The sequence below is a fragment of the Schistocerca nitens genome, chromosome 1, assembly GCF_023898315.1.
Source record: "Schistocerca nitens isolate TAMUIC-IGC-003100 chromosome 1, iqSchNite1.1, whole genome shotgun sequence".
Classification (NCBI taxonomy): Eukaryota; Metazoa; Arthropoda; class Insecta; order Orthoptera; family Acrididae; genus Schistocerca; species Schistocerca nitens.
Genome location: NC_064614.1, coordinates 448,417,012 through 448,432,464, shown reverse-complemented (window position 1 = coordinate 448,432,464; position 15,453 = coordinate 448,417,012).

Sequence of the window (15,453 nt, the reverse complement as noted above, 5' to 3'; positions counted from 1 at the left end):
ACGATCACACAAACACCCAAAAAGGACTTGAAATGTTGTGTGATGCGGTTCGTGTCTGCGAGAGTCTCTCGATAGCTTCCATCTGCTTGGCCGTATACAAACACCATCTCGGCTTGCTCCCGACATGAATACTGACTGGACCGTTCTGCTGCTTACAGTACGCAAGACAGCCTGCAAGACACAAGAAACACACGTCACGTGGTCGGAGGAACCGTCATTCGTCAGCCCCACCTCCTGTGGCAACTCTGCATTTCCGGATACATGTTCATTGGACGATTTTTCCTCCATTTCCAATCAGGAACCCGTTCCTGCAGTTGGTCGATTTCATTAAATTTCAGCCTGTATTTTTACTAATGTTCACTCTGTATACACTCCACTTTGGTATGGCCCTTTCTAGCCGACTGACATCAACATTAACATTACTTTTTACCTTTAAAAGTATAATGTGATGCTGAAAATTACACCGTTCATCAGTTTCGACACTCGACACTCAGAAACACGTAAAACTTGCCTATGACGCAAAATCAACAACAACTTCACTCAAGTTCTAGCAAGTGGCTGAGTGACGCCTGCGCTGTTTTGCGGAAAGCCCAAGAAACACCAAATGCTAATATGTTCTCGATGAGTGTTCGATTTATAATACTACATCAGATTATTAGAAGAGACCGTATGGAAGACCATGATGGACAGAGGTTTGTCGAGTGGAGAGATTTAGTTCAGAGCCTGACAACCAATACAGCGAAAGAATGAAACATGAAACAATCCTGTTTTTGCGTGTAAAGTATCATAATATCATGATGAACGACTAGTGGCTATTGTGCTTTGGATTTTCCTAATTTTGCCAACGAAGTGTCGGACTTGTTCCTAGGGGCAAACCACTTTTCTCGTTCCCTGCACGTTATCAACGTTTTCAAATTACCATCTTATGAGTCATTGTTGCAGTTGTCTTCAGTTAGAAGACTGATTTGATGCAGCTCTCTACGCGACTCTGTCCTGTGCAAGCCTCTTCATCTCTACAGAGCTACCGCAAGCCTACGAGGGGCGTTCAATAACTAATGTAATACATTTATTTCTTAGCCAATTTAGGCTGAAGAAATGCGGAATTTGATGTGAAACACCGTGGAATATTCCTGTTTCAGACCCTACAGCTTCATAGATGGCGGCGCCATACGTAGCCTTCAAAATGGCACCTGCAGCGGAGGTGCCCGACAAACAGAGATCTGTCACTGAATTTCTTTTGGCGAAAAACCAGAGTATCACGGTTATTCGTAGGCGATTTTAGAATGTCTACGGGGATCTGACAGTGGACAAAAACACTGCGACTCTCAGGGCGAGACGTCTGCCATCCTTGCACCAAGGTTGCGCAAACCTGTCCGATCACCCTCGAACCGGCCGGCCGCACACAGCTGTCATTCCTGCAACGTTGGAAGGTGCGGACACTGTCTTTTGAGGTAATCGATGGCTCACAATCAAACACCTCGCTGCTCAACGGGACGTCTCTGTTGATAGTCGCTGACACAGTCTTCCTCCAGTTGGAACACCTGGAGATACGAGTATATGCCCGCTGGGTTCCTCGCTGCCTAACAGAAGACTATGAGGAGCAGCGAAGGACCATCTGTGGGGCGGCGGGTGGAATTATTGTTGTTAAAAATGTTCCTATTATTTATGCTGTTGTTTATGCTGTCTTTCGCCGTTCTCAACACTGGCTCTCTAACTACAATATTGGCTACCAGAAAGTGATTAGCAAAACGTGAAGCCTGTAATTAGAATTCCTAGTGCCCACTTCATCTGAGAATACTGTTCGTCAGGATAGAAGTCAGGAGCGGAGGGCGTTGTAAAATGAAAGTTAATTGAGTGGAATGGACCCAGTTTATTCTTGTAATGATGGTACAGTGGTGCCTACGTAGGGCTGAGCAGCCCCAAGAGGGGTTGCCGTCTGCTCATCAGAGAAGCAGAGACTAGAGGAGCGACTACTCGGGGCCGAGGTCAGAAGCTAAGAGAGCGCGGAGCTGTTTCCAAGCCGCCCTCGCCGCTCCCGGCCGCGTCCCCACGTGATCACACGATTAGTCTCTGATTGGAGGATTGATTCCGCCAACGTGCCTTGCTAGTAGCGTGCCCCCGTCAGCGCAACCAACCCGTGGGACTTGAGTCTGACCGAGGAGCACGTGGCAGGAATGTGCCGACCATGGTCTTCCGGCCAGCACCTTCCACCACAGTATGCCCAAGCCGGCTACGGCCGAACATTATGCATTGAAAAATTTATTTAAATAAAATTTTGTCGGCAATGATCCTTCTTGGGGGTCTCCTCCCTGCACAATACACTTATAGTTACAGATTATAGCTCTGAGGAATTAGAAGATTGCCCGGGATTTATAATCAAAAACGATTTTCTAAAAAAAACGTTCTGTATTCTGAAAGTCACAGATGAAAACAGAAGAATCCACACAATCTAACTAACAGAGCAGTTCAGAGTCTAATCGCTGATGCAACTATAAATGTCCAAATTAAATGGTTAAATGAATGCTCGCCATAATTTGATTATTAGGTTCATCAAACGCCACGCTAAATAATTGGTAGAATGTTTGTCCCGCGGCGGCACGTGAAAATACGACATACGCAAACTGAAGCTAGATAATTAAAGTCATCCCAGAATTAACACTTCACTCGAAAATGATTTCATGGTTACACGTATCCCGAGTAACTCAATACGGCATCCGAGGCTGTTTGTAGCAATGATACCGACGCGACGCGACTCCCGACACAGATGACGTGCTATTCAGCGTCTGGAGAGAACTGGGGCCTTGCTTCCTCGAGCAGCGTTCTTATATATAAAGCCGCGGTGCGGACGGCTAAGGGAACGCCTGATCAAATCGGCTCTCCCGACTAGCCGCTGGGCTAGTAATGCACCACATTAAGTTATTGAATAAATTATAGCTTCTTTTGCTGATTGCCGATGAAGCTCTCAATTTAAATGTGCATTCAGCACACAGGTAAGTATTGATAATAAAATTTTGACGTGGCTAAGTTAAATATTTTGGGCGAGAGAATTAATTTAATTACACTGCACGCAGTAGACGAGCTTTGAACTGGCCCTTTGGAGATACGCTATCGCTATAGTTTTATAGGTATTCAAATGAAACTTCTCACATCTTCATAGTTATAGCGGATCTCCAACCTACTTAAATGTAAACATCCTAGCCTTATTTATTAGCCTACTTAATCTATCTTGCTGCCTTAAGTTTTAAGACAAAAACCAGAAAATCATGAATTTCCACTAAAATTTTAATTTGTGAAATCCAAAGTACTGTTTTTATTAAATAATTATGAAAAATGAATCTAATTATAAATTTTTAACTTTCTAGCTCTTTTCTGTTGCGCCAATGATTTTTACAGAGAAACGTCCAAATTTCGAAAATGGCTAAAGTTATCGAACTGATATTCAACACACATTAATTTAGTATTACTCCTGACATGCTAGAAATGTTTTAGGTTATTTGCTTGATTTTTAAAGTATTGCGCAACAGTTGTGACGTCAGAGCTAGTTACAGCAGACTGGCTGGCACACAATGGAAAGACTGATATGAATTTACTACAGCGTGAGTAGGCTGCTTCCCTACACATCTGTTCGGTATTACTCGCGTTACGAGGCTGATTGTGACAAACTTTTGTCGAACATTGTCACAGGCAATGAAACAAACATTGGTTCATTACTTCGGGCCGGAAATAAAACGGCAATGCATGTAGTGGCGCCACACCATCTCCCCCCTGAAGAAAAAGGTCAAAGCCGTACCCTCAGCGGGTCAAGTTATGGCTGCGGTCTTCTGGTGCTCTGAAGTGTTTATTCTGTTTGATGTCCTCCCTTGTGGTTGGGAGCTAACATCCCAAAGATGTTCGGGCTCACATGCGGTTCTTCTTCGTCGAAATGTCTAGGGGTTGAACCGCACGGGTCGTTTTACACGCCCTGAATTAGACACTTGTGACACTTTGGTTACATTGTCTGGCTGATGGCAAGTTTGCGAAATACAAATTTAATATAACATATAATAACAGTAATAATAATGTCGAGAACTAAATTAACGGCCCATAAATGATGTAGGCCACACAGTTGCGATTTTGTTAGAATAATGCTTATTCAGAAAGCAAACTAATAGCGAAAGTGGTCGTATTTAGAGTTACTGTTACACTCGGGCGCATATCCATTTGACACAGTTCGATCATTCACAATCTCATCGCGAATTATAAGTTCAATACTCCACCCCGTAGACTATGCGAATAGGTAGAGTTCACAGCAAGCGCCCGGCTGCTCACTGCTCAGAGACTTAAGTCCTGCGATACTACACAACGCGAAATTTTGTAGGTCGTTTCACTTCCTAGCTGCCTAAAGACCGACTGTCCGCTTTCGCGTCTCAATCCGGACTCTACCCTTTGGTGTCTCCAGCCGAACTGTCCGCTTTGGTGTCTCGACCAGAACTGCACTCTGCCCGACTCCGACCGCGTTTCCCGCGCGCCGAACATCTTCAAATGGTTCAAATGGCTCTGAGCACTATGGGACTCAACATCTTAGGTCATAAGTCCCCTAGAACTTAGAACTACTTAAACCTAACTAACCTAAGGACATCACACACACCCATGCCCGAGGCAGGATTCGAACCTGCGACCGTAGCAGTCCCGCGGTTCCGACCGAACATCTTCGCTCAACTGACTAGCGTAGTTCCCTTTCCCGAAGCCGTCTATCTGATTGGCTACAGCGTATTCTACAGTACTTTACATTTTAACATATTTAAATAATCAAAGCTTCACCACTTTCACGTTCTAAATAAAGTATCAGTAATATCCATTACATAATGAACGTTAAATCCTTTTACATAAAACTAATACAATTTCCTTCTTCACTTTGAATGTCACGGCCAGTAGCTTTGCACCAATGTGCTTTCTGATAAATAAATAAAGAACAAAAGTAACTATTATACACTTAACTTCACAACAAATATTATATTACCTAATGGTTTGATAAGGTGTTATGCTGTCATCGTTCAATGAGTTTCTGTGGAGGAAATGATGATCTGATCCTTAAGTGAAAATACTGATAATTTAAATTTACTATATCTTTTAAACAAATAAAGTTACAGAGTTGATATTTACAACATTTGTCATTTTAATGATGCGCTTCTATATGAAATGTCGATCGTTAAGATCGACCAAAGCGTTCAAATTTTAACATTGAGGTCTTTGTTAAAAAACTTGTTAATTTCACTTTAACAGTAAATCATAAATTATGATAGATACGATCAATATTCAAGTTTTATTGGGATCACCATGAAAATTTATGGTGGATGGCAGATTAAATTATCGTGGCTTGATCCCCTGCATTACTACAGAATTAAATCGTTTCCATAAATGTTTCCCTTTATGTCCGATCGTAGGTCCGCCATATTTAACACTGCTACGTCTCCTTGGCCACAGAAACCTTCTACTGGTTACGATATAGGCTCTCGTCTGTCTCACTCGCACACAACATCGCTTAGGCCTCAATAGACGCCTGTGAGTTTCCCCATCTCGTGGTGAATCTGCGCCCTTTGTGGCATCCGATCCTGGACGACAGGGTTCGTTTCACAATTCCTGAAAGCTGACTCTTTCGGCCATATACTTAGATGAGAGCGAAATGGTCGTTAAATCACATGGTGCAACGATCAACTCTGAAATGTATTGTGCTACCCTCAGAAAGTTGAAGAAACGACATCAGCTTTTTAGTCGCCACTGAAATGCAAGTGAACTTCTCTTTCTCCATGACAATGAAAGGCCTCGCACAAGTCTGCACACCCGAGAGTAGCTCACGAAACTTCATTGGCCTGTTCTTTCTCATCAAGTCTACACCCCGGATCTCGTACCGCCTGACTTCCATCAGTTTGCCGCAATGAAGGATGCATTCCGCGGAAAGCAGTACTTGGAAGATGGGGGGTGATGGTGGTGGGGGAGGGGGGGGAGGGTTATTGACGCAGCTAGACATTGACTACGACGTTTACCCATAGAGTGGTACCATGCGGGCAAACAGACCCTCTCAGTAAGGTGGCGTGAGGCCGTCACATTGAACGGAGATTATGTTGAAAAATAGGGTTTTGTAGCCAAAAGAGGGGGACTAAGATGGTGTATTGGAATTTTGAGTAAAACCAACCTACTTTCCGAATAAAAAGAAGTGGTGCATTACTTAATGATAGCCCCTCGTACACCCACTCGTCGCGCGGGGTTAGCCGAGCGGTCTGAGGCGCTGCAGTCGTGGACTGTGCGGTTGGTCCCGGCGGAGGTTCGAGTCCTCCCTTGCGCATGGGTGTGTGTGTTTTTCGGTGAAATTTATGCTGACTTTCCAATCCGCTGCATGATAAGTTTCTTTGAGCTACGGAGGAGATATTTTCAGACTTCTGCTGTACCGTATGCGAGATTCGTTGTGGAATCTCGACTTTTTATGGATGAAAATACTTCTTTCTAGGTAGTTCAACTCTTGGGCCACGTGGATTAACGTGAAGGTATTACCTGAGATACTGAATACTGCAAAATAAGTCTGGGATTCCCTTGAAGAGATGTCTTGTAGCTAGCCTAACAATTTGTGCTTTAGTTCCGAAATTCGAATTCTTCTTGAATTGCCGCAGAATGATCATCTGGCTCTAATCAGTAATATAACTAAGTCCGTGCCAGCAGACGAGAAAGGATGCTTGCAATTCGCAAAGACCACATTCGGTCTTCAGGGAAAAGTTGGTACGCTTGCTTCATCAGCCTGTGGCGTATTTCGCTAATGCATGAAGTATATTGTCATATCTTGCGCTTGAATATAAAAAGACTTAAATCAGTATATTTCATAATATAACGTAAGTATGAAAGTACACTACCATGTATATGATCGACAATGAAAGAAAACTTATCGTTATGTGTTATGGGTTGTTTTGGACAGTCTATTTTTGAAGAAGTAGTGTACGAAAACTCATTCTTGTGTCGAAAATGGTAGAGCTACGAAATGAGCTATTCATATATGTCGTTTGTACAAGCAAATAATGAGAATAAAGGAATAATGGATGTATGAACGTCCACTTAGACGGTACGTCGGACTACGTAAGTCTTGACGTTAGACTTCTATTACGCAAAAGAATCTACGCGATGATACAAATGACAATGATTAGCTAGCAAGATCAGCTGCAGTGCAAGAGTGACTATAATGAAAAAATCTAAGTAGCAGTGACGGTAACAAGTTTACAAGAGGAATGTGAATACATCACTAGACTGGGTGTAAGAAACAGGAAAAGGTAATAAAACGGGTATGGAGCACAGTGTTCTTTAGAAAAGACGTAAATGCATTAACAACGTGGGTAACGAACATGGAAACAATATCGCTTCAAAGTAAATGGAAGAGCGACAGAAATTGCGATTCGTAGCTAACATTTAAATGAAAACCCACTACATACGAGAACTGGTAAAGGGTAGCGAGCGTAATTAGCTTTCTGTAATGTAAATACTAGACCGTAACAGCTCGGGATGGAAATTTCCGGCTGCAAAACTGCAGAAAGGAAGATAATGTGAAATATAATGTAACCTCCTCTGTGACGTAGCAATACGAGTGCGTGTTTCCACTGTAGGTATTAAAATGGAGACGATATTACTTAGAAGTCACTGGTGCAACTCAAAAGGACGCAAAGAATTATCCTAACGTTGTAGATTTTTTATTACTACAGCTAAAGCAGCAGAAAACAGACGGATGGCCTTCAAGCGGACAGTTAGACACAAGAAGCATATCTGCGTTACGTGTTTGCTCACAATTGGTACAATAGGGTAGACGTTTGTGGAACCTCTTCTTCTGACAGGGGAACCATGGTTTGGGGTGCTGTTACCTTCATGTTATTTGATTAAGTCCCATACGTGTTATGTCTTTGAAGTTCTCTTAGAAGCTTCTTTCAAATGCCGCAGAAAAAAAGAAATTTGTCGGTGTCGTAATTCTGCGACTATAAAGGTAGGAATTACTGTCTTGGGTCAGAAAATTCCCCATATTGTTCTCTATACCTTGGCGAAAACTGCATCTCGGTATATTTATTCATTCTGGACACATTTGAGGTGGCCCGTCTTAGCTGTCTCACGTGATCAGCGACAGATGTTGAGTGATGACTGTGAAGGAAATTTACACGGCACGTGCTCGCGAGACAGCGTTATCAGCACTTGATGGAGTTTGAAAGTGGCCTCATTGTGGGTCCCTGTTTGGCTGTCTGGTCGAATCGTGCAATATTCAGATTTGACTGTGGCCCGGCATTAAACTGCACCGTATAGTGAGGGAGGGAATACTCGTCAAGGTTCTGAACAACCACGTCTGACCATCAGACTGGAGGATCGCAGAAAAGTGCACCAAGCACACGGCAGTCCCTTCACATCTGCGAGAACATGTACAGGACTTCTTGCAACATTCTATGCCATTCCGTACTATTGGTCGGAGACTAGCAGCAGCCACACTAGGGATGTATCGTCCCATGCGTAGGTTGCCGTTGACTCCACAACACAAACAGCTGCGTCTGTAGTGGACGTATGATGGGAAGTACAGATTGCCGATGAATGGCGTAGTACTGTGTTCGTCGACGAATTGCAGTTCTGCGCTACTCCAAATGACCATCGTCGATGAGTGTGGCGACGACTTGGCAATAGAGCCCATTCTCCCAATGTTTTGAAGAGGTGCAGTGGTGATAGTCCCAGCGTTATATTGTAGAGCGCCAATACTTTATGTCACAGCTGGTAGTGATTGGAGAAGCTGTGACGTCACTGCCATCTTGCGTCCTCGTGTGTTGCCACTAATGCGACAGTACTGTAGTGACATTTATCAACTGGACAACGCTCATCCACACATGGTACGTGTATTTATGAGCTGTACGCTTAATGATAAGGTAGTCCCAAGGCCAACAAGATCTCCAGATGTGGCCCCAATAGCAAAAGCGTGGGATCAGCTCGGACGTCAGCTTCGTCCCAGTGACAGTATTCAGAATATCAAGAACCAGTTACAACAGTTATGGGCCATCCTGACTCAGAAGAAGATAAAATGGCTCTATGACTCCATTTCTAAGCGAATCAGTGCATACATCCAGGCCGAATAAAGAGGGTATTTGAAATTTGACTGGATTTTATAAAAGCCGTAATAACATCAGATACCTTCTCAACCTGTCAAGTTTCATTTCGTTTCCTCCTTCCGTTCTGGGTGCTTAATTTTTGTTGTTGTTGTGCAGTGTAGTTCATAGGCGTCAGTGCCAAAGTGTACGGAATACCTTCCGGAACTGGAAAAAAGTTGGTGTTAACTTGGATGTCTGTACCTACTGCTTTCTCGTTTTCATGGACGGAGAAAGTGATCGGAGTTTCATACGATGACCACTTGCGGAATTCAACCCCGCAGAAGAGATTTTCGATCTCCAGAAAGGTGACAGTACGCGAATATGCAAAGCGTGTTCCATAATTCTACAACTGTTGGATGTCAATGAAACAGACCTATAGTTATGCTCGTGTGGCCGACGACCCTTCTCGAAAATGGATATGACTAATTGCATGGAACGCTTCTTCGGTCCAGCCGTCTACGATAAACTGCTGCGGGCAGGCTACGAGTTCTTCCGCAGGATTTGTATGAAACCGTACAGGCGCCAAGTCAAGTCCAACTGCTCCCTTCCTAACGAGTTTGTTGTATATTCCTCACTCTTCTTATTTACTTGCTAGTTTCATTTAGTCTGTTATCTGTATACAAGAACAAACCAAATATTGCAGATGAATTGGCATGAATATGGAATATAATATTTTCACGTGGTTTCAAATGTTTTAGTATAACTAAGCATTATGCCGGCCGGGGTGGCCAAGCGGTTCTAGGCGCTACAGACTGGAACCGCGCGACCGTGGACTTGTGATGGGAAGTACAGATTGCTGATGAATGGCGTAGCATTGTGTTCATCGAGGAATTGCAGTTCTGCGCTACTCCAAATGACCATCGTCGATGAGTATGGCGACGACGTGGAGGTAGAGCCCACTCTCCCAATGTTTTGAAGAGGTGCAGAGGTGGTAGTCCCAGCCAATACTTTAGGTCACAGCTGGTAGTGACTGGAGAAACTGTGACGGCACAACAGTACGTCACGGCCATCTTGCGTCCTCGTGTGTTGCCACTAATGCACAGGTTCGAATCCTGTCTCGGGCGTGGATGTGTGTGATGTCCTTAGGTTAGTTAGGTTTAAGTAGTTCTAAGTTCTAGGGGACTGATGACCTCAGAAGTTAAGTCCCATAGTGCTCAGAGCCATTTGAAGCCAACTAAGCATTATGATTTTTAAGAGAAAAGATCCACATAGAATTATAAAGTAGAAGTCTACATATTATCATTTGGCCCTCTGGCCCACAGATAAATACGTTCACCCAGAAGGCACACTACGTAGCATTGGTAGTTCACAAATTTTGTAATTTATACTTCTGGACTATACTACTAGACAACATTACGCTACACAGCACTAAATTACTACACTACTATTCTTGGTACCATAAGAAAGCTGGATTTCTCATTTGTCTGGATTGTTAGCCCCCGGCGCTGAGGTATAACTCAGGATTCACAGGGGTGTGTTGCCGTGCCACCCTAGACGTAGAGATTGGGAGGTGGGCATCAGGGTCTCAGGAAATCCTTCCTGGTCCTCCCGAGGCTCATCTCCTCGCTGCTAGTGTAGGTTGCTGTAGGCGGATGTTCTGTTGTGGCGCGTCTCGTCATGACGAATGGCCTCGTGTTGGTTTCGCTTTGCCATGTAGATTTGCTGTTCTTAAGCTGATATTTTAGCTGTCAGCAATTTCAGCTTATGCCACAAATCCTCATTCCTTGTAACATTATAGACTGTTGTGTTACCAAAGGCGTTCCTGTCCTGGTCTGTAAACCTGTCAAATGCAACATTCCCAGACGTTGTGACACGGAGTGTCTATTGCTCCACATTCACAAGTGTCTGTGGTGCATTGCCGTATTTTTAGTAAGTAGGTGGGATATGAACGATTGCTCACTGCTCATCACACAAGAAAAAGGACCCTTTTATTCACTAACGATCCTTGGTTCCGTTGAGAACGTGACAACAGGCCTGTTTTCCTACGCGAAAAGCCGCAGCAGTGTAACCACGCGTCAGACATGGGAGAAAAGCATGCTTCCAGACGAAGCAAAGACAGCAATTCAAGTGGCAGCGCACGTTTCTGCAAATATTTCGTCAGTACACTTGTTCAACAGATGACAAACGTAGCATGTATGCTTCAACATTCAGCGACGTGAGGGTCGTCTACTGGAATAATATCTTCACCAGTGAAAAGTTCCAAGAATATATTTACCACATCTATTTTCCGACGTGAGGCCAAAAGAGTATAATTAAGATGCTCTCGTTCGTCGTTTTGCTGCTCGCTGCCCAGCTCGACGAACTCATGCAGCGCTGACAGCAGCGTTGCCAATGAATTGTTTCCACTCCGCTTTGAGCTCATCGACACTTCGTCTCCTCCTTCTTCTTCTTTTTCTCCCTGAAACGTTTCTGTTTATGCAATTCGTTCACAGAGTCTCTTTCAAGCTTCTTTTTCCTCCCACAGTCTATCATTTAGTATCTCTCCCCATTGCAGTCCTCGTCGGTTCATATCATCCTTCACCTGGCCTCTTCATCTTGTTCGTGGTCTTCCAACGGGTCTTTGTCCAAATTCTGGCTATTCTAGGGCTCTTCTCGTAAGTCGTTCTGTTCGCTTTCTTTTAATGTGGCCAAACCATTTAAGCCTATTACTCTCCATAGTTTCTTTTAGGGGCCTGATCTGCGGTGTGTTCCACATTATTTCATTTCTTATAGTGTCCCTTCTCGTCTTACAGAGGATCCTTCGTAGAGGGCGTGTCTCTGTTGCTTGTTTTCTGCTCAGATCTTTCGTTATACAAAAAATGGTTCAAATGGCTCTGAGCACTATGGGACTTAACTTCTGAGGTCATCAGTCCCCTAGAACTTAGAACTACTTAAACCTAACTAACCTAAGGACACCACACACATCCATGCCCGAGGCAGGATTCGAACTTGCGACCGTAGCGGCCGCGCGGTTCCAGACTGTAGCGCCTAGAAGTGCTCGGCCACCGCGGCCGGCTTTCGTTATACAGGTCCACCATTCTGATCCACAGAGAACATTTGGAAGATAATATAAATTCCACATCACAGACTTTGCTTTGACAGGTATTTGTCAATTTCTAATTATGTATCACGTACAAAAATAAAATTTTGTACAATTTTATACTCTCTCAAAAATTTCATCCTTGATGTTTCCTTTCTTGGTTAATTTACTTCCTAGGTACTTGAAAGCATCTACTTCTCTAATAATTTTTCCGTTGCAAGTTAGTTCCTTCATTATTTCATTTTTTCTTGCTGATTTTCTTTACCTTTCCTTTTGTCAAGTTTATTTCCATTCTTGCTTCGTCAGTTACCCTCTACCAGGTGTTCACTTGTTATTTCAGTTTCTGTTCATTTTCTTCCCAAATCATCACATCATCTACATATGGTATGACTCTCATATAATTCACGAACTCCTCCCTCCGGAGGTTCGAGTCCTCCCTCGGGTACGGGTGTGTGTGTTGTTCTTAGTTTACGTTAGCTTAAGTAGTGTGCAAGTCTAGGGACCGATGACCTCAGCAGTTTCGTCCCTTAAGAATTCACACACATTTGAACATTTGGAACATCTTCAGGAACTTTCGTTATGATGTTGTCCACTGTCTATAGGGGCGAAGTACAGTGGAGACTATCTATGCCCCGGGACTGCTACGGTAGCTGTGACGGCCCTGCAGGAATCCCGAAAAGTGGCAGCCAACAGGGCTCTGATGCAGCTACGGTAGGCCCAGCAAGTCAGTAATGGATAATCCATTTGCTTTCAACAGTCAAACGAGCCTCATGGACACTGTAAGTTCCAATGTGACAGTCTCACTGTACGAGCTGTTTTGACATTGCCTCCAATTAATTAGATAATTTGTCGTACAGATATCTAATACACTCATTTCGTACTTTATAAACATTCTCATAGCTTGCCTATAAAAAAGTTTGCGGCAGTTGTCATGCTGCATAGTGTAGCGTGTTGCATCCCACACTTTCGATAAGCTACGTCGAGTTCGACACCCACCCACCCATACACACACACACACACACACACACACCACACACACACACACACACACACACACACACACTAATGATCACCTGCTTGTCCGCCTTTGGAACTAAGTACATCACTGATTCTGCGTGTCAGAGATACAACAGTTTGTTGATAGGTTTGTATAGGTATTACGCCATTAGATGTCTACACAGAGGTCACGTAATTCGCGTCCATGAAGGGTCGCTGATTCACGTAGGCGGTGATGGCTCCCGATGGCGATACAGATGGGTTCCTTAGGTTTTACATCAGGCGAATTTGGTCTCCGAGACATCAACATGAGTTCGCTGTAATGCTCCACAAACCACTGTAGCACGGTTCTCGCTCCGAGACACGAACACTTATACTGCTGAAAGATGACTTCGCTGTCGGCGAAGACATCAAGCATTATGGGATGGAGGTGGTTCGTAGCTGTCAGTGTGTCTTGGATTACATTCACAGAAACCATGCAAGCGCAGGAGAACGTCTCTCATAGCATAATACTGCTCACACCAGCCTGAGTCGGTGGCGTGCTGCATGGTTCGAGTCGCCGTTCACCTCGATGACAGCGTTTGCGGAGACGAGCATCGACCTAGTGGCAAAAATTTCCACCGATCGACGGTCGAATCCCGATGGCCCCGTGCCCACTGTAATGGTACCATGTGAACAAGTAGGCGTGGTCGGCTTCGGAGCTCCATATTCATCAACGTACGATGAACGGTGTGCTCCGAAACACTTTTACATGCACCAGCATTTTGCTCTTTCGACAGAGATACCACAGATCAACATCTGTCCTACTTTACGGAGCAGAAAAGCCTCCGAACCCCACTTTCTGTGAATCGTAGTGAACGTCCAGTTATTCAGTGCCTAGTGGTAGCTTCATTGTCATTCTATCTCTTTACATAGGTGCTCACGACAATAGCACGTGATGAACATTCGACGAGCTTCTCCGTTTTCGAGATACTGCCAATTGTCAACGTCTCTTATCTCAATGGATTTCGCCACTTGCTCCCAAAATCTTCGCTAGGGCAATCCCTCGTCCGTGTCTGCGCCGGTTACAAACTTTTGTTACCGCGTCACGAGCACGCAAGACCACCAGGCGGCATCCAACGTCACGGTGGGCAGTGGACATAATGTTTTGGCTTATCAGAGTACAGTAGTTGTTTGAGTTGAAATCATTTCTGTGGTTATGGAAGCCTGTATAAGGTAGTAGCAAAAGGAAAACACAGAGGGAAGTTGCGAGCAAGTGGAAAGTTTGATGGCTATAGCAGACGGTCTATCCTAGAGCGGCCCAGCTGTGGCTGGCCTTTCTATTCGATACGCCGGGGGGAGGGAGTGAGCTCTCAGAAGCAGAAGGCAGAAGCAGGCCACTCTGCGCGGTACTCGTCTAATGCGCAAAGACAACACGCCGCGCCGCCAGGATCTGGGACACCGGGGAAGAAAAGGGAGGGAGGGAGGGAGAGGCGTCTCCCCTCCCCTCCCCCTAGCTGCTGCCGAGGGGGACGTCTCCATTTCGAACCTCCAGTGCCTGCCCACAACCATCTTTCAGCGAAATATGATGAAGGTAGTCTTTTCTTCTGAACACTCGTTTCATGCGAAAGGACGACTGAACACTCGTTTCTACTTCCTGACTTGTATTGCTTTATACTACAATTCACGGTGATAGCTTCTTTCTTTTTTTTAAATAAATAAAACACTTGAAAGGTCCTATCAATTTTTTCTCTAGAACTAATAATTTCTGCGTTGAACAGGTTAGAAAATCGCAAATTATTAAAAAATGTTCTAACGGTATAAAGTTAATGTTTATTATTAAATGAAGTGAGTTAAGATCAGATATTAAATAACTGTACCACATTTAAGTACAGTAGAGCCGTACTGAGCGACAGACTGTGCTCTGAGGATGTGACTGGTGGCAAGGGGAGGCAGTGGGAGTGGAGAGTGGAAGTGTGAAGGACGACAGGTTGCCAAAATGAGATTAGTTACTTCTCTCATTTGTGCATCTGCAAAACAAAGAACACAAATGAGTCTCCATTCTGCGTTAAGAACTACGTCCCGAGAAACAACTACAGTCTGACAATCATACCGTCCCTACAGTAGCACGCCTTATAAATCACTCGTCACGCAGTGCGCACTCACACCTGGAGAGTGCTTATTATCCACAAAATGCGTTTTCCGCAGATACGTGTGGGAACTGTTTATTTTCCACAAAATGCGTTAAGTCTAAATGGAATACAGGTATTAGTTACTAATAATACCAAACATACGAAGACGTAAATCTCCCCTCACCGCCTTGCGTTGCTA